The sequence below is a fragment of the Balaenoptera borealis genome (genome assembly GCF_965194805.1).
Source record: "Balaenoptera borealis genome assembly, chromosome: 13".
Taxonomy (NCBI): domain Eukaryota; kingdom Metazoa; phylum Chordata; class Mammalia; order Artiodactyla; family Balaenopteridae; genus Balaenoptera; species Balaenoptera borealis.
Window position 1 is genome coordinate 68,424,151 of NC_138870.1, and position 26,260 is coordinate 68,450,410.

Genomic DNA, 26,260 nt, shown 5'->3' on the forward strand with positions numbered 1-26,260 from the left:
TTCATTTTTCAGGTTGACAAAGCTTTAGAAAAAGAGGCAACTGGAATAGATTTGAAGAAAAAGTAGATAAGAGTCAAGCGATTCAAAATAGTGATTCTTAAAAATGCAGTCCCACAATCTTAGAGGAGCATAGGAAGTAATGACCAAAATACAGCTAACCTGAAAGAACAGTGGTCAGGTATTTTTTAAAAAGTTATTTTATTTCATTTACTTTATTTTTCCTATAGTATTCCACTTTCTGAAGTTGAAAGGCGGAGGGAAAATTGCTCAAGATAGGGTCTCTCTAACTAATGAAGTAAACATTCTTATAATTAGTTAAATTTTATAGATCTAGTAATTTTATAAATCTAATAATTTTATTTTATTTTTATTTTTTGGCTGCACCATGCAGCTTCCAGGATTTCCGTTTCCCGGCCAGAGATCAAACCTGGGCCCCCTGCAGTGGAAGTGTGAGGTCCTAACCACTGGACCGCCAGGGAATTCCCTATAAATCTAATAATTTTAAATATCTATGTCTATGTACTTTATGATAATATTTCCTCCCAGTAATTCTTACTTAATATAACTTCTAAAATTCCAAGTGACTAAGCTGGTTTTTTAGTTCTCTATTGTGTAGCACTAAATTATTCTGCGTTAAGTCAGAAGAATTTAAGTTCATTTTCTTGATCTACTTAGAAATTCACTTAGTGAAATGCAACAACATACATTTCAAGGAGTCAGTTCTTTGTTCAAAGTCATGCATTTAATGAATAGAAGGATACCAGCGCTGCAGGACACTCAATACTTAAAGCACTGCGTAAGATTAAAAACACTGAGTAAATTGAAAATAAGGATTTTTAGTTAAGTTTCATGCTTTACAGTGCAAGTTATTTGAACTCTAATTAAAGATAGACTATTTGTTAATATTTCTCACTTGAAGGCTTGGATTTATGCTTTTTTAAAATGGAAATTTCAAATGATATGATATGTGTGTTATTTATGATAAGTCCACTTAGCCAAGGGAGAATTTTGACTAGATTTCATATTAATTTATATGCCTTTAACACTGATAATGTCATTTCAGCATCTTCACATGACATGAAAATAAGCAAAATAGCTACTCAGTCTTTGAACAAAATATATACTAAAACAATGTGCTTTGTCTAAAGCACTTACTCAAAAATTACTCCAATATGCTAACTAATCTGAAAATTATTCTCTTACAGATATCAGTTCCATTCCTGAAACAATTATAAATGAAAATAAATATGTAAGGAGACAACGGCATTTTGATGTTGTGGAATCACCTCTGAAATGGGATTTAGGAGATCTTTGTTCATCACCTGGGAAATGAGGAGTGTAAATTAGATTGTCTTTATCAGCTCTAAAGTTTCATGATACTAATACTAGATTCACAAAGGTTCTGAAACTGCTGTAAAAAGGGCTTAATGGAAAATGCAAAGAGTTTGCCAGAAGATAAGCTATGTGTCTTATCTTTTTCTTTCCCATAGTTTAAGCAGTCTGTACACATCTCCTGTGTTTAGAAAAAAAATCTTTTATACACAAAGAAGAGATATTTGTTTAACTGAAAACCCTTCCAAATATAGCAGAAAAGGAGAAATAACTCTTCTCTGCATTTAAATAACCCATATGAAAGAATTAAAAATATATTCTGTAACTTTTATCAAAGTATCTGTTTTTCACTTGATCCCACTTGCAAAATAAACATATTTTGACAAAATCAACCACAGGTAAATGTGTGAAGAATCTATAGGAAGACATCTTCTTGCATCCCAAACATTTAATCTTCATGCTGGGCTCCTCCTTCCATTATACTGATATCTTTTCTAACTCCTTGGAACACAGGAGTTCTTTTTGCCCACTAATGCTAAGACTAGTTTTCAACTGATTCCTCACTCTAGGGCAGTGTAAGGTAGGAGCCTACCCAGTGAAAAATACATGGATTTTAACACTGAGGACCCAAAGTGGTGAATACCTAAGTGATGGAATCTCAATATTATAGTATATTTAAGCAAAGTTCTCTTCCATCAGACCACCAAGTAGATACTTACAGAGAAAGCTGGTCGTACATTTGCACCTCTGTATTAAACGGTTACAGATTTATTTCCTTGGGTTTTAGGCACAAACTCAGGTTCACACTGGCATAAGAAAATAAATGGTGTAAACCATTTAGGCATTAGTTTAAAGTTTTGGATAATGAGGGACTAAGGTCTAGAGAGAGACCATCAAAGGGACGTTTGGCAGTAAGAGGAAAGAGTATTTGGCATGTCAGCTGAGAATCAACAAGAACTTACACAGGCAGAGAGAGGGGGGAAAGCATCAAAACGCAAAAAAGGGAAAGCCGTCTGTTGGGCTTCAGAGCAAATACAGTATATCTGGTGTGTGAAACACTGATGATGCTTATCGCACACCTCAGAATATTCAGCTCTACCTGTAGAATACTGTCCTTGTCTGAGCGTGCATGCCCTCCATTTGATCCCTCACTAATCCCTCAGTAACTTGCTACACCCTTCCAAGAGTACCCAAAACAAAGCAAGAGAGTGAAAACACCAACCAACCAATGAACAAAATCAGGCAATTTTTATTTGCCTGATTTTTCTTTGACTTTATAGAACGGTATAAATTGAAGACCTTATTTCTTTATACTTGGTAAAAAATAAATCTCTTTAGTTAATTAGACAAGAAGATGATATAGTATGCTAAGGTTAGTTTCAAACAAGTAAAATTTTGGTACAATTGTAAGTGTTGGTAATAGGTAAAAGCTAAGATATAATAAAGAAGTGAAAGTCAAAATTCCCAAATGTTTAGTCTAGTACTGTCATTTCATAGATTCATGAATTCCCAATGTTTTAAAATATTAAAATAGTATTTTATATAAGCATCAACTATATTGTAACAAATTCCATATTTCTCCAACTTCAGGTATATTTGCTAATACCGTAGTACCCATGTACTGAAGTGTCTCCAGAATTCTTAAAAAAAAAGGATGAAATAGCAAAAAAAAATCATGTATTTTAGTGCAAGCTAACAATATTCAGATGGTCACTTGGATTTTTCACATTATATTAGGATATTTTGACATTATGAAGACATGAAAAAATTCATTTTTATTGTAAGGCATGTCCACATTATGTCACATTGGTGACTTATTGAGGGGATGTTTAGATGACCAATTGGTGACAAACTGCAGTGGATGGAGTAACATGCAAAAAAGAGCCTGCAGTCCTTTCAAAAGCTCTCTCACTTCAGCTACTGAGATTTCACTAGCAAAATCTATAGAAACAGAAATCTTTTAGAATAAAAGTATTTAAAAGACAGAATACGAACAAAATTTTCTTGATTGTTGATTATGGTTGATTAGTTATGAGAAAGATATGGAATATTTTCAAATATATCAATCAATAATAGTTAGTAAGCTTACCTAACAGCTTCAAAAGAATTTATGTCAATAATTAACTTACTCTCCATTGGCAGTTGAGTTGGGGTGGAGATTCTAGAAGCCTGGACTGAGACTGACACAGAAGGAAGACAGGATAAATGACAGGAATAATTCCTTAAGAAAGATAATTTACCAAAAGTGACATAATAAAAAATAGTCTCTGAACAGTTCTATATCTATGGAAGAAATTGAACCTATAACTTAAAATCTTCACAAAAAATAAAATGCCAGCCATTACTTGTGAGTTCTTCTAAACATATAAAAAATACATAATATTAATCAAAGTAAAACAAAACAAAACCTTCCTTGGCATATAAAGAGAGGGACTACTTTCCTATGTATTTTATGAGGTTAGAATAAATCTGATACTAAAACATGACAAGGACAATGTAAGGAAGAAAAATTACAGGCCAGTATCTCTCGTGACATGTAAGCAAAACCCTTAAATAAACATTAGCAAGTCAAATAAAGTAATATAAAAATATATGATGTGTTATCATGATGAACTGTGATTTGTTTCAGGAAAGCAGGTTTGGTTTAATATTAGAGAAGTTATCAATATAATTAATCACATTAAGAGAATAAAGAATACAAATAATTTAACTATATCAATAAATACAGAAAAGTCATTTGACAATATTCAACACTCAATAATGATAAAAAAAATTTCCACAAATTGCAATGGAAGTAAGCTTCCTCAATTGCATAAAGGATATTTATAAAAAACTCATAGTTACCATTACATTTAATGATGAAATATTTAATATTTTTTCCTTAGGTTGGGAATAAGGCAAGAATGCCATTATTACCACTTCTATTAAACTCTGTACTGTAGGTTCTGTCCAGGTCAAAAAGCATTAAAAAAGTATAAAGGTTGGGAGGAAAAAGGGAAACAGATGACATGATTGTGTATATATATAAAATCTAGTAATATTTACAGATAAACTAGTAGAAATTACTGTGTAAATTTATCAGGATTCAAAGCTAATATACAAAAGTAAATTTTATTTCTATATGTTGTAGACAAGAATTAGAAAATAACAATAAAATATCATTTATAACAGCACAAAAAATCTAACTCCTAGAAATAAATCTTCCAATAGATTGCTAAAACTACAAAATATGGTTGAGACAAGTTTAAAATAACAAAAATAAATAGAACAGAAAGAATGCCATGTTCCTGGATTGGAAGACTCACTACTTTGTACCATGCAGAATTTTAAAAAGAGCCCTAATGGTTCACACCATTGCGTAATCTCCCCCTCCTGACTGTGGGCAGGCCTTTTAACTTGCTGCTAACCTATAAAATATGTCAAAGGTGGTGGGATTTTACAGATATAATTAAGTTCCCTAATTATTAAGAAAAAGGACAATTATCCTGAGTGGGCCTGGCTAATCACATGAGCCATTTAAAAAGGGTTTAGACAGCAAAGAAGGAAGAAGTCAGAGACTCTTTCCTCCTGGTCTTGAAGAAGCAAGCTGCCAGATTTCTATGCTGCCAGATTTCTATATGGTCAAGGTCTGATTCCTGACCTCTGAGGGCCCCTGAGGCAGATCTAAAGTAGAGGGAGACTCGGGCCTTAGGTTAATGGAGAGAAATCACATAACCAATGAGCTGGTAAGGTCCTTCACAGAATTTACCATGTTTAATGCAAGGGTCAAGTAAATGTTATTCCCCCCAGTGATTCAGGCCACAATGAACTCCCATCCCAGATTCACCCTACACAGACAGTCCAGGAGACCCTAGAGCTCATTAAGAACACTGTGGCTGATGAGTGTGTCCGGTTCCATGTGTTGAGTGCCTTTGACCCCTGCCCATCAGCCTCGTTTATGACCAAGCCTTGGGCTACCAACTGCTCCACCAGATTATGTAGTTCATATACCTGGAAGTCAGTTTTGGCCCCCAACTACTACTGTAGTTACTACTGTAACACAGACAGCTGACACTATATGAGCCTCACCACCAGCATCTATTGGCTCAACCCGGTCCACCTCCAGCCTTAGGGCTTCAGGAGCATCCAAGGAATCAACAAAAATATCTCAGTCCAAGCCTATGAGACCCAGGTGAAATTTATCTTTGAGTTGATCCAGAATATTGACATAGACCTGGGGCCAGTTTCTCACATGCACAAACTGTGAGGTTGAAGAGCCAGCTGGACTAGGGGTACCTCACCTTGGGCCAGGACTAGCCCAAAGGCAAAAGCCAATGTTGATGAAACTTTTGGTCAAAACCACATTGTAATACATTTCCCACCTGCTCACTCCTAAACTCATCCAAGAACAAGACCAGGGGGTGAGGGAGGGCCAGCAGGAACCTGGTTATCCCTCCACCCAACTTCTCCACCACTCGACGGAGTGGCTTTCTGGCCCCTCCTATCTTAGAAGGTATCTGGCTTCTCTGTATTATGCTGGTTATTTAACTACTCCACCCTCCAGGCCTGACTTACCAAATGCATATTTGAAAAATCTCAACCAGCTTTTACCTGCTTGAAGTGTTGAATTTAGGGCACTCTTGATGGGTTGCTTTCTCTAGGGCTTATATATTTCTCCTTGCTGTAAATTCCTTTCCTCTTTTGCCCGCCTCTCTTCTTGGATTATTTAGCTGTCTCTTCATTTCTCCTCTCTTGCTACCCATCCCATCCCCTACCCTCCAATTTATTTTACATCTAGAGCAGGACTTAGCCAAACTGTGATGCTACCATAATTGTCACAACAATTAGTCAAATAATGTGTTCTGTGCAGAAAAAAAAAGAAAAGAAAAAGAAATGAATATTTAAAAGAGGACCCTGAGTTTCAGATCAGACCCCAGACCCTGCCAACAGTTTGACTGCAGCCTTGTGAGCCCTAGCCCTGGGTAGAGAACCTAGATAAATGATGCCTAGACATTGGACTATGGAAAATGAGATAATTAATGAGTGTCAGTTTAATTCCCTAAATTTGTGATAATTTGTTATGCAGCAATAGAAACCCAAAACACTAAAAATTTTAAATCTCACCCAAATTAATCTACAAATTCAACAAAATTCCAATAACCCCAGAAGCTTTTAAAAATTAAAATTAACAAGCTAATTCTAAAATTTTATAAGGAAATGTAAAGAATTTTATGAGCCAAAGAAATCTTGAAGAAGAATAAAGCTGTCTTATGTCTAGACATCAAGACATAAATCTACAGTAATTGTGAATATGTGATATTGGTGCAAAGATAGATATATAGATTAAGGAAACACACAGAGAGTTCAGAGATAGATTCACACGTGTGTTTATCAGTTTTGTGATAAGAACATCACTAAAGTTTGTTGTACAAAAACAGTCTTTTCAATAAATGGTGCTGGGCCAGTTGAATATTCATAAATAATATGGATAAACCTTGATCTCTAAAAATTTAATTTGAGATGTACCATAGATACAAATATAAAAGGTAATATAATAAAACTTCCAAAATAAAATATAGGAGAAGGTCTTCAAGTGTTTGAGGTATGCAAAAGTCCCTGAAACAGTTCACAAAAAGTGAATGTCGAAAGAAAAAAATGATAAATTGGTTCTTATGAAATTAAGAATACCTATTCCACAAAGGACACTATTATGAGAGTGGAAAGATAAGCCACTGGCTGGAACAAGATAACTGTCTCACATACATCCATCAGAGAACTTGTCTTCAGAATAATATACATCTTGTTCAATAGAAATCAATCAACAAGATTAAGAAAATCAATCAATAAGAAAAACATAGATCTTGATTTTATAAATGGGGAAAAGGTAAAGGCAAACAAAGAGAGGAGATTCAGATGGCCAAAAACCATGAAAACATGTTCAGTGTCATTAGTCATTAGGGAAATGCACATTAAAACTGTAATGAGGTATCACTGCACAAAAACTGGAATTGTTAAAATTAAAAGACTAATAATACCAAATGTTTTCTTACTTAAAAGAACTTGTATATGAGGTAAAATTCAGATTCTTTTTTTTTTTTTTTTTTTAAAGAAAGGGTTTGGACCTTCATGATTTTTCTTTTTTTTTAAATTATTTATTTATTTATGGCTGTGTTGGGTCTTCGTTTCTGTGCGAGGACTCTCTCCAGTCGCGGCAAGCGGGGGCCACTCTTCATCGCGGTGCGCGGGCCTCTCACTATCGCGGCCTCTCTTGTTGCGGAGCACAGGCTCCAGACACGCAGGCCCAGTAATTGTGGCTCACGGGCCTAGTTGCTCCGCGGCATGTGGGATCTTCCCAGACCAGGGCTCGAACCCGTGTCCCCTGCATTGGCAGGCAGATTCTCAACCACTGCGCCACCAGGGAAGCCCCCCAGATTCTTGATTTGAGATTAAGTTTAAATTGATAATTCAGGGTCTTATTCTTTCTCTTCCTCTACATGTTAATATTCTCAGGGGACAGACGTTATGGATTTTGACTAGTAAGCTTCTTGGAAGAAAACCTGTGGTTCTTCATGTTAACAAAGAAAACTATGGTGTTCTTCAGTACAGTGGGGAGAAAGGTCAAACAAGATAAGAAGAGAGGGGCTCATAGAAAGCTTCTGAACAGAACTCAGTTATAGCATAAATTACTCTCTATGAAGTGATGTGAATAGACTTCTAGAGGCATCATGTCCAGGGAACTGATTATTGCACTTCTGTTTTTGTTTTGTTTTGTTTTGTCTTTATATTCTTCCTTCACTTCTTTTCTTGTAGAAATAACATTTTAAATAAGAGTAGGTATGATGGCAGAATACTTGCAGACAGGAATGTATCATTACTGCAGTATTCTACAAATTTTGCTAATTATGTGGTCTGCCCTAAGTATAAGAATCTTAACTATAATTTCTGATGGAAGTCTCTATTCCAATATAACTTTATAATAATACTAGGAAGGTTTCTTTGATTCAAATTATGAGAAATTGAATGAGAATGATTCAACTCACACTGCAGAGAAAACCAAGTGTGCTGTGCAGTTAACACAATTAAATAACTATAAATAATTCATACATTTCTCATGCTCATTACTAAAGCACTTGCTCAGACCCTTAGACATAAAGCTAAGGAACTCTCCTTGTAAGGTATCTTTCCTTTTCCTTTGTCCAGCCTCTGCTGATTTCTGTATGTCCCAATTTCCTCCAATCCCACTAAGCACTGATATAAAATTGCTTCCTTTTATCAGGGACATTATTACTAATAGCAGAAAGTAATGAGTCTATGATATATTTTCTCCTCCTCCTACTCCTCCTTCTCCTCCCCTTTCTTCTCCTTCTCCTTCTTCTTTCAACCTATAAAATTCTTCTTCCCAGATATAGCTAAGTGAATCATTTATGGACACTTCACCCTATATAGGCCAGTCAGATTCTGTCTTACAGGAACTTGAATCTATGATTCAGAGACAGGTAGGCAGTCTTTGAGTGTGCATGAATCCAAAGCTGTAAACTCAAGAACTGTGGGGGTCCTGTGCCTGGAGACCCATGCTAGTTCAAGAGCTCGAGACTTATCACATAGCACGGATATGTGTGTGTGTGTGTGTGTGTGTGTGAGTGTGTGTGTGTTAAGGGATTAAGGGATGACTATATAAGCATTCTTGCTTATAGTAATTTATTCAAACTACAAAAATAACTCCTTAAAGCATATATTACAATAAAAGATAGACGTACTCAAGGGTTTGCAATAATAATGTGTGCTACTGCATAAAGGACCATAACAACCCTTCACAAGAAATGTCACCATTTTGAGGATTAAAGGAATTAATGCATATAAAAAAACTTAAAACAGTCTCTGGGAGATAATGGGCACTCAATAAATTTTAGCTATTATTATCATTACGGAAAACTGGGTTTGGTGAGCTCTTACGATAAAAAAAAAAAAAAGAGGGCTCCCCTGGTGGCGCAGTGGTTGAGAGTCTGCCTGCCAATGCAGGGGACACGGGTTCGAGCCCTGGTCTGGGAAGATCACACATGCCGCGGAGCGGCTGGGCCCGTGAGCCACAATTGCTGAGCCTGCGCGTCTGGAGCCTGTGCTACGCAACAAGAGAGGCCGTGATAGTGAGAGGCCCGCGCACCGCGATGAAGAGTGGTCCCCACTTGCCGCAACTAGAGAAAGCCCTCGCGCGGAAACGAAGACTCAACACAGTCATAAATAAATAAATAAATAAATAAAAGAACGTGAATTTCTAAAAAAAGAGAAGCAGAAATTAAAAAAAAAAAAAAGAGGTAAAAGGAAAGGGAAGGTGAAGAAAAGAGAAATGACATTTTTATCAGAACACGTGAAAACTTTGCATTGCAAGTTCACAAGAGTGTGGTCAGAGTAGAAAATAAAACAACACTGTGGCTCAGGTCTGAAGAGGATAGCTGAATAACTGTGAAATGAGGGGTTTTCTTTCCTTCAATTTTCTAAAGTGCGCTTTAAAAAAATCACCCATGTTCTTTTAATCCCTTTAAGTAGTCAGCCAAAATTGGCGCATTTGAAAGTGTATCGCGAATACATGCAGCTTGAGAACCAACAGGCTAGTTAATGAAATTACTCTACTGTAGTTTTTATTGCCAAATTAACTGTCGCTGAAAGATTAATTTAATTTATAAATATTTTTCATGGAAAAAAAATGAAGGAGGATGAGAGCAAAGAATTGTTTAAATCAAGATATATGATTTGGTTCTCTTTTAAGCCCAAATTCAGCACATAAAGTAGCAACAGTCTAACTTAGTAATATAGAATTATATTCTAGAACAAAAATTATTTTTAAGATACTGTATATAATCTTTCCTTCAATATTTTCTATTGCCTGCTAATAAAGTTATCAAATAAAATAAAAATAAAGTAAAAACATTAGAAGGATAATATCTACATTTATGTATCCTTTACTGTGTATCAGAAGCTCTGCTGGGTGCATTACATAGATGATTTCTTTCACCCTACAACCACCCTATAAGGCAGGCTGCAGGGGACATTGATTTTGACATTCTCAGCTGCCATCTCTCTCTCTCTTTCCCTGCTGTGAACTTGCTATGTGGTCTGTTTAAGACTGAACCCAGCCCCAAATCTATACATTGGCCTACACCAGTAAGAGCACTCTTTGTCATTTTTCCTGCTATAGAAATGATTTTAAAGGGTAGGCATAAGCCTCTAGATGATTAAATCCAGATGAAGTTTGAAGGCCTTATATTTGACATTTGTGGGAAGAGCAGGGCCCTCTTAACTCTGGAGGGAACAGGGTGAGATGGGAGGCTCACAACTGCTGCAGACATTTGGCTAGCCCAAAGTAAGCCAACATTGGCACACAACCTTAGAAAAATGCAGCCAGAGCTGTGATCAAAGCATTCTTGAAACTTTTGAAATCTCAATTTACATGAGCTAATGCATTTTGGTTATTTAAATTTTGGGAAGGTAGTTTTTTAAAACTTATAATCAAGCATCCTAAATGATTCACAGACGTATTATTGTCCCCGTTACATACATGCAGAAAATTAGATTTGCTATGTCATCGCCTAAGAAAATAAGTTCTAGAACTAGAATTTGGATTCTGGAAGTCAGAACTCTACAGCTCTTGTGTTTAACTGTTACAATAGATGGCCCTCCTAAATGATGTTTGAAAACACTGTAGCATTTATTATCACATTCAAGAAAGTTTAAAGAAGTGTTCTTTATTATTTCTTCATCTAACTGAAAAAACTTTGATGGTGAGGTTGGTTTTTGTTTGGGCTTTTTTTGTTTGTTTTGTTTACTTAATTTCTTGGGGCAATGTTATATAAAGGACTGAGATAATGATTTGGATGTTTTGGAATCCAAAGAGTCGGACTACTCTGTATAAAAAAGGAATTTTGAAAGTATGAACAATCAAAATAATTATTCCATTTCTCTAACTTGGAATTATTGTTGGGCTCTTGAGTGCCTTCTCTATTTGATGTACTGAGTGGTTAGTTTGGAGCAGTGGAAAGAGTATAAGTTTAGAGGATGAGAAGTTTGGAGACCTTAGATTAAGTTCTGATAAATCCCTGAAGGGCTCTATGATACCGATCAGTCTTTGAACCTCAGTATCTTCTACAAAGATTAGTTAATTTAAGTTAAGATTAGTTAACAATACTTCACTCACTGGCTTATTGAACAAATGACACGTGATAACAGGACTATGACTGGTGAGCCCTCAATAAATGGTATCTAAATCGTATAAAATATTTTTATAAATTCTGTATCACTATAGAGGCTGTTAGTAGTAGTATCTAATATCTGAACTTTCTCCAAACAATTGTGTTCCTTAGGTAAATGGTGCTGGCACATATTCATTCCTTCTCGGCAACACAGAAGGGCATTAAGAGCACACTTATGCTCTTACTGGACACATTTGCACATCTGATCACCCTTAGTCAAAATTTACTGTGTACTTCTCCTTGTTGCACAGTGTGTTAGATAGGATAGGATATTGACTTTGTAGTCATACAGACTATGAAGTTCAAACCTCGATTCTGATCCCAACTCTGATACCAACCATGCAAACTGAGCAATTGCTAACTTTTCTCAGGTCATTTGCCAAAAAAGAAGAAGAATTCTTTTTTATTTTTAATGAAATAAGTGAGTGGATTACAAGAGATAGCACCAACCACAATAATAATATAAATATATGTGTAAAGTGCTTTGCATAGATTAGTCATTAATATTTATTCCTATTTGTCCCTCTTGCCTATCTCCTTCTTCACTGTCACCTAAGCATCACATCAGAGTATTTTTTTATGTGTGGAGGAATCAAGACTTTTCCGCTTTAATGGGTGAAATTTATTCTCTTTGAAATCCAAGGAAATTGGAAAATTTAGAGATATCCATCTTAAAGTGCTGAATATAGTTCAAAGTGATCAAAACTAAATCAAACAATATTTCCCCCTGTGTTTCAGACAAGTTAATGGATTCCTTCTAAATACCACTGGTTAATATTGCTTCAAAAACTTCAGCTGGCTTAAGAAATGGAGGGTTCCTTGCAAATCTTTTGTTTAACGTTTACTGTAAAATTTAAGATCAAATTTTTCATGAGCATTAGAATATCAAGATTATAATTCCATGTATTTTGCTGTGTATGCACATACGTGCGTGCATGCACGCACACACACACACACAGAGGAGCTATACATAAAATAATGCATCTAAATTATACAGATCCAAAATCTTTCTCTTTTTATTTATATATATATATATTGGAATTTTTAATCTGAAAAGCATGAGTAATTGCCTTAGTTCTCCATTTTTTATGCGCTTCATAGATCAACTTTAAATTTCACTCTTTTAAATTAACTTTGCTTGCTGTCCCAATAGACTAGCACTCCATAGCATATATTAAATATGTAAAAAAGGTGCTTTATAATGCATTATCTTCACCAAAGTAAATTAAGACTCTCTTTCAAAGAAATAGGATGTCTGTGTAGAATGCTAATAAGTTAAATGTTTATTTTTATGGCAACGGTTTCTATCATAAACAACAATTGTTCTTAAAAAAGAAAGAAGGAAAAAAAGCAGCAGAACAAAGCAATAGTCTATAAAATAAAACCTGAGCAGGTGCAGAGAAATACAATATTCAGGGTAGAGTAACGGTAACCTCTACCTTTGGGTATTTGTTGTTTATATATTTAGAATTAGTGTGGTGTCTGTAGGAGATTACACGAAGAAAGCCAAATTCGACGTAAAGGCCTCTCTAAAGGAGATGTATATTGTGTAAGGACTATCTATCATCTTGTACTCTGAGATTGGTTCTAACAAGGGTCCATATTAGTATGCAGGCATTTGTGTTTTATTTCTTTTCCAGTTTTTGTTCTTGGAATGAGGTATCCCCATGAAACTCATTAAACCTATTTCTGCAGCTGACACACCACTCAGGCATGAATAATCTAAGGGTAAACAGAAAGCTGATATAAATATGCAAACATTTTTGATGAAACAAAATAATAGGTAGCTAAAAAACTGGGACTGACTCATTAGCACAAAAAAGAACATTTTATCACTTTTATTAGTGTTTAGTTATGAGAAACTCTGAGTTTTAAATTCTTGTCCAAATGCATGCTAGAACTCTTTAAAATTGTCAAGTGCTCATGCAGATATAAGTTAGTAGTAGTAGTATGAATATTTAAAGCATGGGGATGAGAAAATTCAAATAAATAATTATAAATTCCTTTTCCTTGATCATCTTTAAGATAGTGTCTCACATACAAGGTAACAATGCAGGGAAGGAATCGTTATTTAATACCTTCTTTGGGGATATCTGCTTATCACTCTGAAAGAAATACTCTGGGATTCACAAACTATGCAAATTCAGAAAATAGTCCACTTTGAACAAGTGATTATATATTTCAAGAACACAAATGGGGGTTTCCCTGGTGGCTCAGTGGTTAAGAATCCGCCTGCCAATGCAGGGGACACGGATTCGAGCCCTGGTCCGGGAAGATCCCACATGCCGCGGAGCAACTAAGCCTGTGTGCCACAACTACTGAAGCCCGCGTGCCTAGAGCCTGTGCCCTGCAACAAGAGAAGCCACCTCAGTGAGAAGCCCATGCACCGCAACAAAGACCCAATGCAGCCAAAAATAAATAAATAATATATTAAAAAAAAAAAAGAACACAAATGGAAAGAAAAAATCTTTGTAAAATGACTGCTGATACAACAATTAACATGCATCAGATTGGCTCAAATTAATGTCTGATGACACTCATAGGGAAGTAGAATTCACACTTCACCCAATGAGTGAGTGTCACCCAATGAGTGAGTGTCACCCAATGAGTGAGTGTCAATTCAAAAATTCCATTAGGAGAATAATCTCTCAACAGCTACTGAATAAGAAAATGTGCATGCTCCTCATCCCAGTCCCTCCACTTCTAGGTGCTACCATAAAGAAGCACGCGCTCATGAGCACAGGCATGCCAACTGCAGCACTGTTTGTATTAGTGAAAATTGGTTTTAAGGTGGTTATTGATACAACAAAAATAAATTATTAGAACCATACCTCACATTACACCTAAAATCCATTCCACGTGGGTTAAAGACTCTAATGTAAAAGCAAAACTTTATAAAGTGTTCAAGAATGTCTAGGACATTTATTTTTGTTACTGGTGTAGGAGAGAAAAAAAGCACAAAAACGTTATACCACTAACTATGTATGAAAACTTACTGAAATATACACTATATTAACATTACAAGGTTTGTTTTGAAAAGAGACATTGTAAACTAAAAAGACATATCTTAAAAAGATGTATCTTAAACTTAAAAAAATACTTAAAATCCATGTAACAGAGAACTGTTTTTTAAAATAAATAGAAGAATTATTATGAACCAATAAGAAAAACAAAACCAACCCAGAAGATAGATAAAAGCATGTGAGCAGGTAATTCAGAGAAAGTTTAATAAAAATTACATTAAAAATGCTAAACCTCGGGGCTTCCCTGGTGGCGCAGTGGTTGAGAATCTGCCTGCCAATGCAGGGGACACGGGTTCGAGCCCTGGTCTGGGAAGATCCCACATGCCGCGGAGCAACTAGGCCCGTGAGCCACAACTACTGAGCCTGCACGTCTGGAGCCTGTGCTCCGCAACAAAAGAGGCCACGATAGTGAGAGGCCCGCACACTGCGATGAAGAGTGGCCCCCGCTTGCCACAACTAGAGAAAGCCCTCGCACAGAAACGAAGATCCAACACAGCCAAAAATTAATATAAAAATTAATAAATTAATTAAAAATTGATTGACATTTTAAAAAAATGCTAAACCTCATTAGTAAGCACAGAGATAAAATTTTAAATAATATTTTGATACCATTTCATGCCCAATAGATTGGAAAAATTGAAACAGGCTGACAGTAAAAAGGTGGGTAATATATACAGAACTGTTGATTCTCCTAAGTTATTGGTGTGAATGTAAACTAGCACAACCATTTTACTACAGATAGCAATTTGGCAATATTTAGCAAATTTGAAGATGTTCACACACCTTGATGGAGTAATCCCACAACTAGGCATATGCCTCAGTGAAACTCTAGCACATGTGTTCCAAGTTAAAGGTACAAAATATTTATAAGAGCATTTAAAAAGTCAAATCTGATTTTTTTTGAGTTCTGTCAGGTCATTGCTGAGTTTTTCTAATTCTGATTTTATGTTGTATTTTTATTAGTTTATTTCTTATGTATTTTTCTTGATATCTTTTAGCTCACTTTGAAATATTAGGTATGGTTTTAATATTTGTCTGTCTATTGTATTTCTTTTCTGGGGTCTTTTAATTGTGTAGATATTCTTCTATTCCTTTTTTTCTTTCTACTTATGGGATTCACACATTATTTTTCTCTTACTCATTTTTGTGTGAAATTAGTTTTCCTGAATTTTTAAAGGAAGCTTTGATTCTGATTGGTTCTTTTATTTCACAGAGGTCCCCCTTCTGTTGTTTCCAGTAGTAACTTGCTTCCTGACATTCCCGGCTCTACTCTCTCCACAACTATTATCTTTTCCTTCCTCTCTGTAATCTATGTTATGCTAAGTTTGAGTTCCGCTCCCAGCAGTTACTCCCTGGGCCCTGCCCTGGAAGTTGGCTTTGGCAGGTCAATTTCAAGCCTTCTGAGAGCTAGATTGTCCCCACTCCTTCAGGCTTCCTTACTGCAAGCTCTTGTGTTTATCTACATTTGAAGCATGCCAAAACTCCCCCCAGTGTCAGTTCTGGTTGTTATTGTCTTGCAGTACTTTCCAGCAAACATCTATTGGCTATTTGAGTGCTCTCTTTTCATGCCCATCTGTGGCTCCACTGCTTTCTTCTACTTCCCTCTCCCCTGGCAGCCTCTTCCTCCACATATACAAACACACATGTGCATGTGCATCTATTAATTTATTTGTTATCCTTTGTGGCTTTTTATTTACATTGCACTCTCTCTCTCATAGAGCCCTTGTTCTGGAGGAAGCAAGCTGCCATGTTGTTTGCTGCCCTATGGAGAGGTCCATCTGGCAAGGATATAAGGAAGGGGTCCAGCCAACAGTCCATGAGGAACTGAGGCCCTCAGTCTAAAAATCTCCAAGGAACTGAATCTTGACAACAGCCAGGTGAGTGAGCTTGAAAGCAGATCCTTCCCCAGTCAAGCCTTCAGATGAAGACACAGACCTGGCAAATCCCGATTACAGCCTTGTGAGACTTACTGAGGCAGAAGAATCTAGATAAACTCTGCTTGCGTTCTGGGCCCACAGAAAATGTGAGATAATAAATATTTATCAATTTAAGCTGCTAATTTATTATGTTATAATAAATAACTGATATAACTCATACGTGCAAAATTATGTATGTGTGTTATATACTGTGGCATTATTTGTAATTGCTAAAAAAGTAGAGACAATCAAAATGTACATCAATAGAATAGTAGTTAAATAAGTAGAGGTTCATTCATGAAATAAAACATGATGCTACACAAAAAAAGTATAAGAGTGCTCTTTATGCACTGATATGAAAAGATAATCAATATGTTATTAAGTGAAAAAGCAATGTACAAAATAATGCATAGCATGCTAACATTTATTTATGCTTATAACACTTGTCTGCAAAGATACAGAAAAAACTAGTAACCATGGGTACCTATTTTGGGGGACTGAGGTGGGTAGAAACTGAGTGGCTGTAAGTACAGAGGTGGGAGGGAGATTTTCAACTCCATAGTGTTTTAGGTTTACTGACTTTGGAATCCATGTGAATGGATTAGCTGTTCCACAAATCAATTAACTGTTTAAATGCTTAAAGGGAAGAAATAAGTAAAACGTTTAACAAAAATGCATTTTCTTTTTCTAAAACAAAACATAACATTGAATAAGAAAAAGAAAATTGCATTCTGTGTTGTGCATGTATATGTTTTTACAGCAGGCAAATCATAATATATAACATTGATACTTGCTTATATAATATATAAGTAATAATATATAACTCAATAATAATATATAATCAATAATATATAACTTGTTGTTACTTATATAATAATAATTTTTAAATGTGCATGGGAATGATAAATTCCAAATTTAGGCTAATAGTTATTTCTGGAAAGAGAATGATGTGAATAAGATTGGAGAAGAAGAAGCCAGGTGACTTCAACTGTATCTTTCACATTTTAATTTCCAGTTAGGTCATATAGATTGAATAAGTACAGAGAAGGACAGAAATGTGGAAATACTTGATGTTTTCAGGTAGGAATTATTTTAGGAAAATCACTTAAATATATTTCATGTTTTGATGACATTAACATTAACTGAGATTCTGTAAAAATTCGCATGAAATTTAAAGATGGCTATATTGTGTAGTTACTGGGCCTATTTTGAGAGAGTGCATACAAAGAAACATAAAATTTCATGTATCTATTTTTGATATTAGGAACCATGGAAGTAAAAATGCATCAGTCTGACATACAGGGTGAGAAAGTGAGCACTGAGCATCATATGGGTAATTTTTTCAACAGCCATTCCTTGAACTTATAAATCTACATTTGATTGATTGAACTCAATCAAACAGCCACACCTAATTTATTGGGAAATGTAATTTAGTTGTGTGCACAGGGAAAGAAATCAAATTTAGTGAACACAAAGCATAGTCTCTTCCACAAGGGATGACAGCTACTAAGCATGTGGGAATGTTGACCTGATGATGCCAGACCTTTCAATTTTTTAAGAGCAGCCAGAAATTTAATTTTCTTTTTTTAATGTGACATCTCCGATTTTTAAATGTTGGCAACTAAATCATTCTTTTAATGACCTTATATGAGCCAAACAAAATATGTCTACAAACTAGATCTGTAGGCCAATAGTCTGCAAACCTCGACAGTACTAAAATATCCTACAAATGAACACTGAGAGGGACCAGAATTCAAGATCTCTTTTCCTGTGGATTGTGGGTACACAGTATTCTAAAACTAAGAAGAGTTGGTGAGAGATGCCACAGAAGCCAAGGGGTAGGACTAGGTTACACCCAGTAAATTAGGATGAGGACTCAAAGGCCACTGGATCCAGCAAATCAAAAAGTAGGGCCAGCCACAAACTGTAATAAAGTTATACTCCCTGGCTTCTTGAAACTTGCCATGCAGTTGGAAAAAGGCTGCATAGAAACCAAAGTGTCCACAATACAATACAGCCTAGATTTTGTGGTATAGACTGAACATCAAAATTAGAGAATTAATTCATTATTTTGAGATGTGGTTGTTAGAAAAAACTTTGTGAGGTAGGGGAGATTTGAAGTACACTTTGAAGAATGTAACAATACAGAACCTTGGGTATATTCACATAATAAGTGGAAATGTGAGAAAGAAAGAAAAGACAGGAATTCTAAAGAGCTGAATTAACTTGCAAGTTCTTCCTTCACTAGCTACCTGAGTTCAGAGGCTTCTAATTATCTCCTAATCACTATTCTCACTTTCTTCTCAATTTTTAGCTGGGCACAGAGCTTCCTTGCCTTTAGGTCTGATCATATGTCTAAATATTAGCTAACGGCTATAAGGAAAATAGGGTGTGCAACTTCCAGAAAATGCTTTTAAAGAGAGTCCTTTTAATCCCTCTCTTCTTGCTGGTTAAAATGAGTACCTATATGCTGAGACTCCAGCAGCTCTCAGGGACCTTGAGGTGGCCTTGGGAATGCAAGTCCTTTATAGCATAGTAGCAAGACAGGAGCCTGGGATGGAAACCTTTGGGCTCCCTGGATATGTAAGAGAAATAAACTTGTCTCATTTATGCCATAGGTATTCTGTTTGGTTACTATGGTTTTCTCTTAATTTTTTGCTTTAAAAAAATACTCAAACTTGAACATATTATTTTACCTCCCTGAGCTGGAATTTCCTTAAAATGAGGGAGGTAAATTTGTTAAGATAGTCCCATTGATGTCTTCATATTTCAACATTCTGTATGATTCAGCAGGAAATTTTTTTAAAAATCTCTTAAACAATCGTGCCATGTCAGTTTGCATCAACACATCTTATATAAAAAGCGAAAAATTCAGTCAATTACTCAGGTATTTTCTAACGTATACAAGTTTCTCTTTGAGAAAACACATGATGACGTACATCACACCTAAAATGGAATACAATGTACAGGTATCCCCCTCTTTTCGAAAGTTTGCTTTATATCACTTCACTTTTACAAAAGACCTACATTAGTATCTATTTTTGCTAACTGAAAGAAATCTTAAGAGGATTTTTCCTTTTAGGAAAAACGGGACAATAGTACTCAGTATTTGTTTTTGCAGGGAGCTGTTTGCAGAGGCAGTGCTCACCCCCCAGCAGCGAGAGGGCACCTCCAGGCTCTTTTCCCAGGAACTACACTCAGCATCTTAGCATCAGGCCACGAAAGCTGTAAACTGTCTGTGAGCATCTGTGCTTTGTCTCAATTTATTTTTGCGTGCCCTTAGCAAGATGTGCCATCAGGTAATTGCTTCTTCACTTTACTCCATTTCTGCTTCCCAAAGTTTTCACAGGAACACTCAACTTTCGGATAGCGGGGAAAACTTTTATTCCAATAGAAGTTGGAATAAAAAAAAATATTCCAAATTTGCTCATCCATTAATGGATTAATGGATGAGCAAACAAAAAATTACATCACGCTTCAAACAAAAAATTACATCATTAATGATATTGTTGAAATTTTTATAACTGATCCCTTAAAACTGATGATTAATATTACCTTCCTCCTGGTCAACTTTCCCCAAAGCATATTCGTTTGAATAAAAATCTTGATAAGAAATCAACAAAATACATATGCTAGGGTGAAATAACTGTTTATACTACTTTAATCCATGTTTCCTTTTGAGAGATTCACCAGACACTTTAGAAGTCCTGAGTCATCTCAAACAAGCAGATAAACAAAAACACTTATTTCTGTTTAATCAGTTATTTCTACAATATATTTGACCATAACAATATTTTTCTTCAGAAGAGTGGTTGGGAAACAGTTCTAGATGGTATACTTTTCCAGAATTCTTTCTTTATATCCTGCTGCTCTCCATTTAGGAAAGTAAACAAAGCCCCGAGGTAATAGATAAGTTAAATTCCATTTGCTATTTCACAGCACACCCCACAAGAAAGCTGTTTGTAAACCACAGCTTGAGATTCTCAGAGGAAAAGATGATTAGCGAGCTCAGTTTAGACACTGCACATTTAATTTTGCCTTTTGGGCTCTGCCTCTTGTAGCAAAGCTCAGCTTTGAATCAGAAGTACCATTATTGTACTATGAGCTTTAGAAAGATAATTGACATTCACCCTGGACTTAATGTCCTTGGAGAGAGATTTCAAGAATAGAATTTTAGTGGTTGATTCTAGACCTTTCCTTGTCTGTAAACCTTACAGTTTACATAGGCAATAAATATTTTTTGAAATCAGTAAAAATGGAAGCAAGAGACTAACAAGTGAGAGAAGTACAATACAAAAATAAGCAGTTAGTACTTGGAAACGCCTCCTTTTTGGTATAGCGTAATTTTTTTTTGTTGTTCTTTTGAATGTTTTGTTTACCAAGAGAACAGAATTCTACAGGGACTAGGAGATGCCATCTGGTGATTTTATACAATATCACTACTAAAAAAAGCTCTATTTTCCCCAATTGTAATAGATCTAAAAACTCATTCTTTTGAGATTTCATTGATAGTGCCCAGAAAAAAAGATTTTCTTTAATTTCTTTTTAGCATTCAAGAAAATAAGCTAAAAGCTATTTTCATGATTTAAAACACCTATATGATTTATAATACAAAGTAAGGAATGGAAAGAGAAACTGATATAGATCAAGAATCATAAATTCATAAAACTGCAGAGAATCCAAAATATTTTGAGAAGTATAATAAATTATTATCTTAATATATTTCCTCTGGAAATCATAGCTGTCAAAAGGCTACAAAAGGCCATGTTACAAAGAGGTGGATTTTTAATCCATAGAACAGATGGCAGATTTTCATTTTATTCAATTGCTTTACTAAGGGATGAATCAAACACCTGGTAGAATTTTTATTTTTATTTCATTTGCACTTATAACTCTAATTACATATAATGGAGTGCTAAGAGCAGTTAACAGAATGCTGTTATAGAAACATAATAACAATGTAGGATTATTAATTCAAAACTGCCATTTCTGGGAAAAGCCTAGAAATCAGTGGGTGGCAAGTAAAATATGAAACATTTGCTCAGAAACAATTGTCAGTTTTACATGTCAAAACATATGGATGGTCATGCATAGCTGTTTGTGTTAACGATTAGTACTGATGTATGTTGTTAGGTTAAAACAATGGATGCATTATACAGGGAAGAAAGAACATCTATAGAAGATCAGAGAGGAGATTGCCAATTTTGGTTTTTAGCCAAATTCAATTTCACTGGGTTGTTAATAACTTGATTGGAGGTGACTGTGTTTATTTTGGGAACCTGTGCATTTTATATGATCACAAAATGTGATAACGCATATGTAGCTCAGACTGAAAAATACACGACACGATAGACCTGAGGAATGTATTTTCAATTTTGATTTAAATGTTTACTTGTCCACAGCAGTATTTTATGAAGCCCCTGAACTTATGAACCCATGCCAGTCTATGGCTGGTTTAACATGTGCAATGCTTGATTGTTTTTCTGAATGACCACTAATATTATTTTGTGTACATAATTCACAATATTCTATTTTGAAATCCAGCATAACATTTCATTTCAATCTACTGATTTAATCCTCTAGGAAGGACAGAAACCATTAAATTTTCAAAGCTTCTCAGTGCTATTCCTGTATCTAATAGAACTAGCCAATTGAAAATAACCACTGTGGTTTCTCCAGGAACCTAGCTGTGCCTTGTTTCACAATGTCTATTTTCTGAGACATAATGTAATCAAAATTAATCTCAAGCTTATTAAATTGCTGTACCAGCCTTTAGAGGTGACTATTTTTATAAGAATAAATTCTAAAAGTTTCTAAAGAAACTGTGAGACACTGCCTGTTATTATTGCCATACACCTGCTGCTGTTATGAATTACATTGCTTCAATAAATTAATTTCAGATAACAAATTGTTTCTTTAAGTATCAAGAATAACCTTTTTAATAGTATGTATTTCAAGTTATAATCCTACTAACATGAAAATAAAATAAATTTTTTACTAAAATAAACACATTTACCTGCTTGCTTACATAAACAGAAAGTATCAAGCGCTTAACAATTCAGAGTCATTTTTACAATCAGTTTTATGCTTGGCTTTAGTATGGTTGCTTCTCTATTTCCTTTCTTACTGTTATTTAGTTATTAAATAACAGTTTAGTTTGTCAGTGTAATGCTGAGCACATGAGAAGTTTAAAAAAATATTTGTGGAATGGATGCACAAATTCTCAAATGAAGCTTCCAGTTCTCTTCCTAATTTGATGTGGACAGAGAAGTAAGACACCCAAGTATTAAAAATGTGCACTCATTATATCTAATGTTGAATCAAGGGTCTAGCCAGTACACAAGATGCATGAATCTTAGAATACTAGGTATTTCAGTGGGTCAGAACTTTTTCCATTTACTCTCAGGTTCTCAGATTTGTTACAGATGTTGAATTTACCAAAAGATTGACCACCACTGAATAAATCAGATGTTATTATCAATGAGAAAATGACACGTGGAAATAATATATTGTGCTCTTGGGCAATACTATTACGTTAACAAATATATGCCTTGCTTTGAATGGTTTTTATCTTTAGTTATTAGTTTAGATATAGAGGAAAAGTCAGACATCAACTTTAGAATTTGCTTCTTTGCACGTGTGAGGCTAGAATCAATTCTGCATAATGGTACCCTGACAGGATAATGTGGTATAAGTTGAAAACTGCAAGATTAGTGAGCATCCCTTGGGAACTCTCTGGGTTTCTTTATATATTCCCAAACTATTCTCTGTGTTTTTATTCTTACTAATATCTCCCAGGCTGAATATATTGATACTTTGTCTCTATTATATCTACATTATAGAGGACTTTGATGTGTCTCTAAAACTCATTTGTTTTCATATAGTTGAAGTCTATTCCCAGACCCTAGAGATGTTAACTTGATTAGGTCAGTGATAAATTAGAGAATGGTGACCAAAAACAAGCAAAAAAAAGTAATGTTGTTAGATAATTATTTTTAGAAAATATTTGGATACTGAAAATACTCTTTTCATCTAGATTGTTGAATTCCCTATAAAAATATAATTTAATTGGGATAATTATATTTCTATATATGTGCTTTTTCTTCTCTTCTAGTTTTGGTACATTTATTCTTTAATAAAGTTTTAAAGAATTGATTGATACTAAAGTACTAAAAGTTGTTCTGAATTTTAACCTACAATGCTTATTATAATAATCTTAATTTTCATCATGATTTTTCCTGAAATTTCTAAATAAAATGGCAGGTTATTTAGAAATGGTCAAATCTGTTTTGATTTTTTAAAATATATCTCAGTGAAATTTGTTCTATGAACAGTAGTAGAGACATTCTGTGGAGACTGATGTAATCTCCAGTTCACAGGCTATCTTGGATTTAGATGGCACCTGTCTAAAAGTTGGAAAGCACACTGATTACAGAACCTGAGGTTGGGGTCTGCAGCCCCCCTGGATCTGAGGATGTATTCTGTGGTTTTTACAATTTCACTGTATAATTTAAAAAACTTATGCTTCATTCTGTGTATGTGAGCCGAGTAGCAATGTTCTTGTCTTAAGTTCAACAACTAGAAACCCAAGGCTGAGAAAAAAGCAGCATCAATTCTCTGCATTTAAAAGGATGTTGAAAATAATTGAGGCTATTGGCTCCCTGACGGCTGGTTCCCATTCCCGATCCCAACCTCAAGTCCGTTTAGGCAGAACCCCAGGAAATAGGGAGAACCAAAATTTATTCAAGTTGTGTATTATTTACCCAAGGAGGAAACTATGGATTTTTACTTCCTTGCCTGAAGAGTGAAGAAATGATGCTTACCAAATCCAAGAGAGAAGACCTCAAGGAGTGCCACCACCAGAAATTGGAAGTCAACACTGGAATCTCACTCCCCAGGTGAACGTTTTCTTATGCAGCATACTTGTTGATTTATGCCTGTCTGTTCAGAGGTAAGAGAACTAGTTTATGGATATAAATTAAATGTGATTTATTAAAAATTTCCTATAATTGTACGTTTAATATGTATTTTTTCTGGACCCAGTTGTTTCAATATGATCTGCAGTTCATCAAAACACAATAACTAAAAGTAAAATTTTATTACAAGTATATAATAATTTCTTAGAAATGAATTCTTAATGAGATTAAGATAGCGCCCTCTTAAGACAAGATTAATTCATACAATTTTATAAGCTATAAAACAAAATTGTAAATCAATGTGTTATTTCTCATTACTTATTTTTTAACAATGCAATGTAATACATAGCTCAGATCATAAATCATTTATTTACCTAGAAATATTTCCTTGTTAAATGTGTGAACATACATGTATTAAACTCTGATGCTTGGTCATTCGAATAGTTAAATTAAAGCATTGTACAAAATCAGAAAGAACTCTATTATTTTACTAGCTATTGTGATCAAATTTTTCTTGTATCTAAATAAAGAGAAACTTATCTATTGCCAAAACTAACCAGTCTGGCTAGCATTTACTTTTACTTTTTATTAATAAAAGGTAGAAAATAGTCATTTCATAAGATGAAATAGGAGGATTAAATAATTAAATATTTCACAATATGACTTGATAAAATAGGTTTTAACTACTTTGTTGAATAATACATACCAAATCTGAAAGAAAGCATAAAAAATTTGCCTGTGGGTTTTATCCAGTGTATCTTGAAAATTCTGGTAATCTCAAAAAATATTCCAATTACGTTAAAAGGATCTACTTCACTAACCTATACTGCTTCAACTCTTCAAAGTTTTTCTTTTTAGCTAATGACAGGTCCCAAGGATGAATCTTGAGAATAGCTTAAAAGAATTACTTATATTTAAATACAGGAAAAAAGCTATTTTCGATATTTAACATTCCTTACCTACGTGTTATTTGCTTTGCTCTTATGGAACTCCCTCAAAGTTGATACATTCTTTGATAATGTGAAAAGCTGGAAGAGGCGAGATCCTTAAATAACAATTATGAATACCAATCCATTTTAAATGCCAGTTTTTCACTTTTAACAGAAATATCTGTAAGACAGAAAAAGACCCAAGTCCTGAGATGGTTTATATTTCCTTGGTTATCCATTGACACTGATTTTTTTCTTAAGCCAATATTTTGAAGTCACTTTGTTTGACGCCCAGAGAGATTTTTGAGATGTGTGCCTTTCTTTTGTGAAGCAGGATAGAAGAGATAGGGAGAGGAAGGTGGAAGGGAAGAACCTGCCTTGAAGTCCCTTCTACAGATTTATTCTCAGCTAGATCCGTCTCAGGAAAGAACACATCCTTGCTCCATTATTCCTTTTAAATTCTTGGTATTATATTGCTTTGCACACCTTGGTTTAGAAACTGCTCCAAAGAGTATTGTAAAGGCAGTAATTAAAGAAAACTAAAACTCTCTATTTGTACCCTACCAAGTCCATACTCTTCAATAACTGAAAAACTAGATGGACAGATAGATTTGCATGTATGTATACACATGTTTTAGATCATCTGATAGATTCTTTTATCATCATGCAACTGCGTTGTACTTTCTATGTAAATTTGTGTTTATGGTTTTATTAGACCAAGATATTATATAATGAAACTTATGTGTGCTGAGTAGTAATTTTAAATATGTGTTTAATATTTAATTATAGTATTTCTCAATCTAGGGTCCATAGACCCTTAAGGATCCACAGATACATTCTGAACAGTCTGCATGATCTCAGGTCTGAGAAATTCTGGTTAATGGACTCAGTCATTAAGAGCTCAGGCCATAGAGCCAATCT

At 34.8% G+C, this 26,260-nt stretch overlaps 1 protein-coding gene across 2 annotated transcripts in view; it reads right to left on the reverse strand.

The window, feature by feature from the left end:
• LIN7A (lin-7 homolog A, crumbs cell polarity complex component) overlaps positions 1–24,435 on the reverse strand; it is a 217,981-nt gene extending 193,546 nt beyond the window's left edge. For both annotated transcript variants that reach the window (XM_082350770.1, XM_082350769.1), the window contains exon 1: positions 24,318–24,435. The gene's annotated coding sequence lies outside the window, so the exon portion shown is untranslated. The remainder of the gene's footprint in view (positions 1–24,317) is intronic.
• Between the last annotated feature and the right edge of the window lie 1,825 nt (positions 24,436–26,260).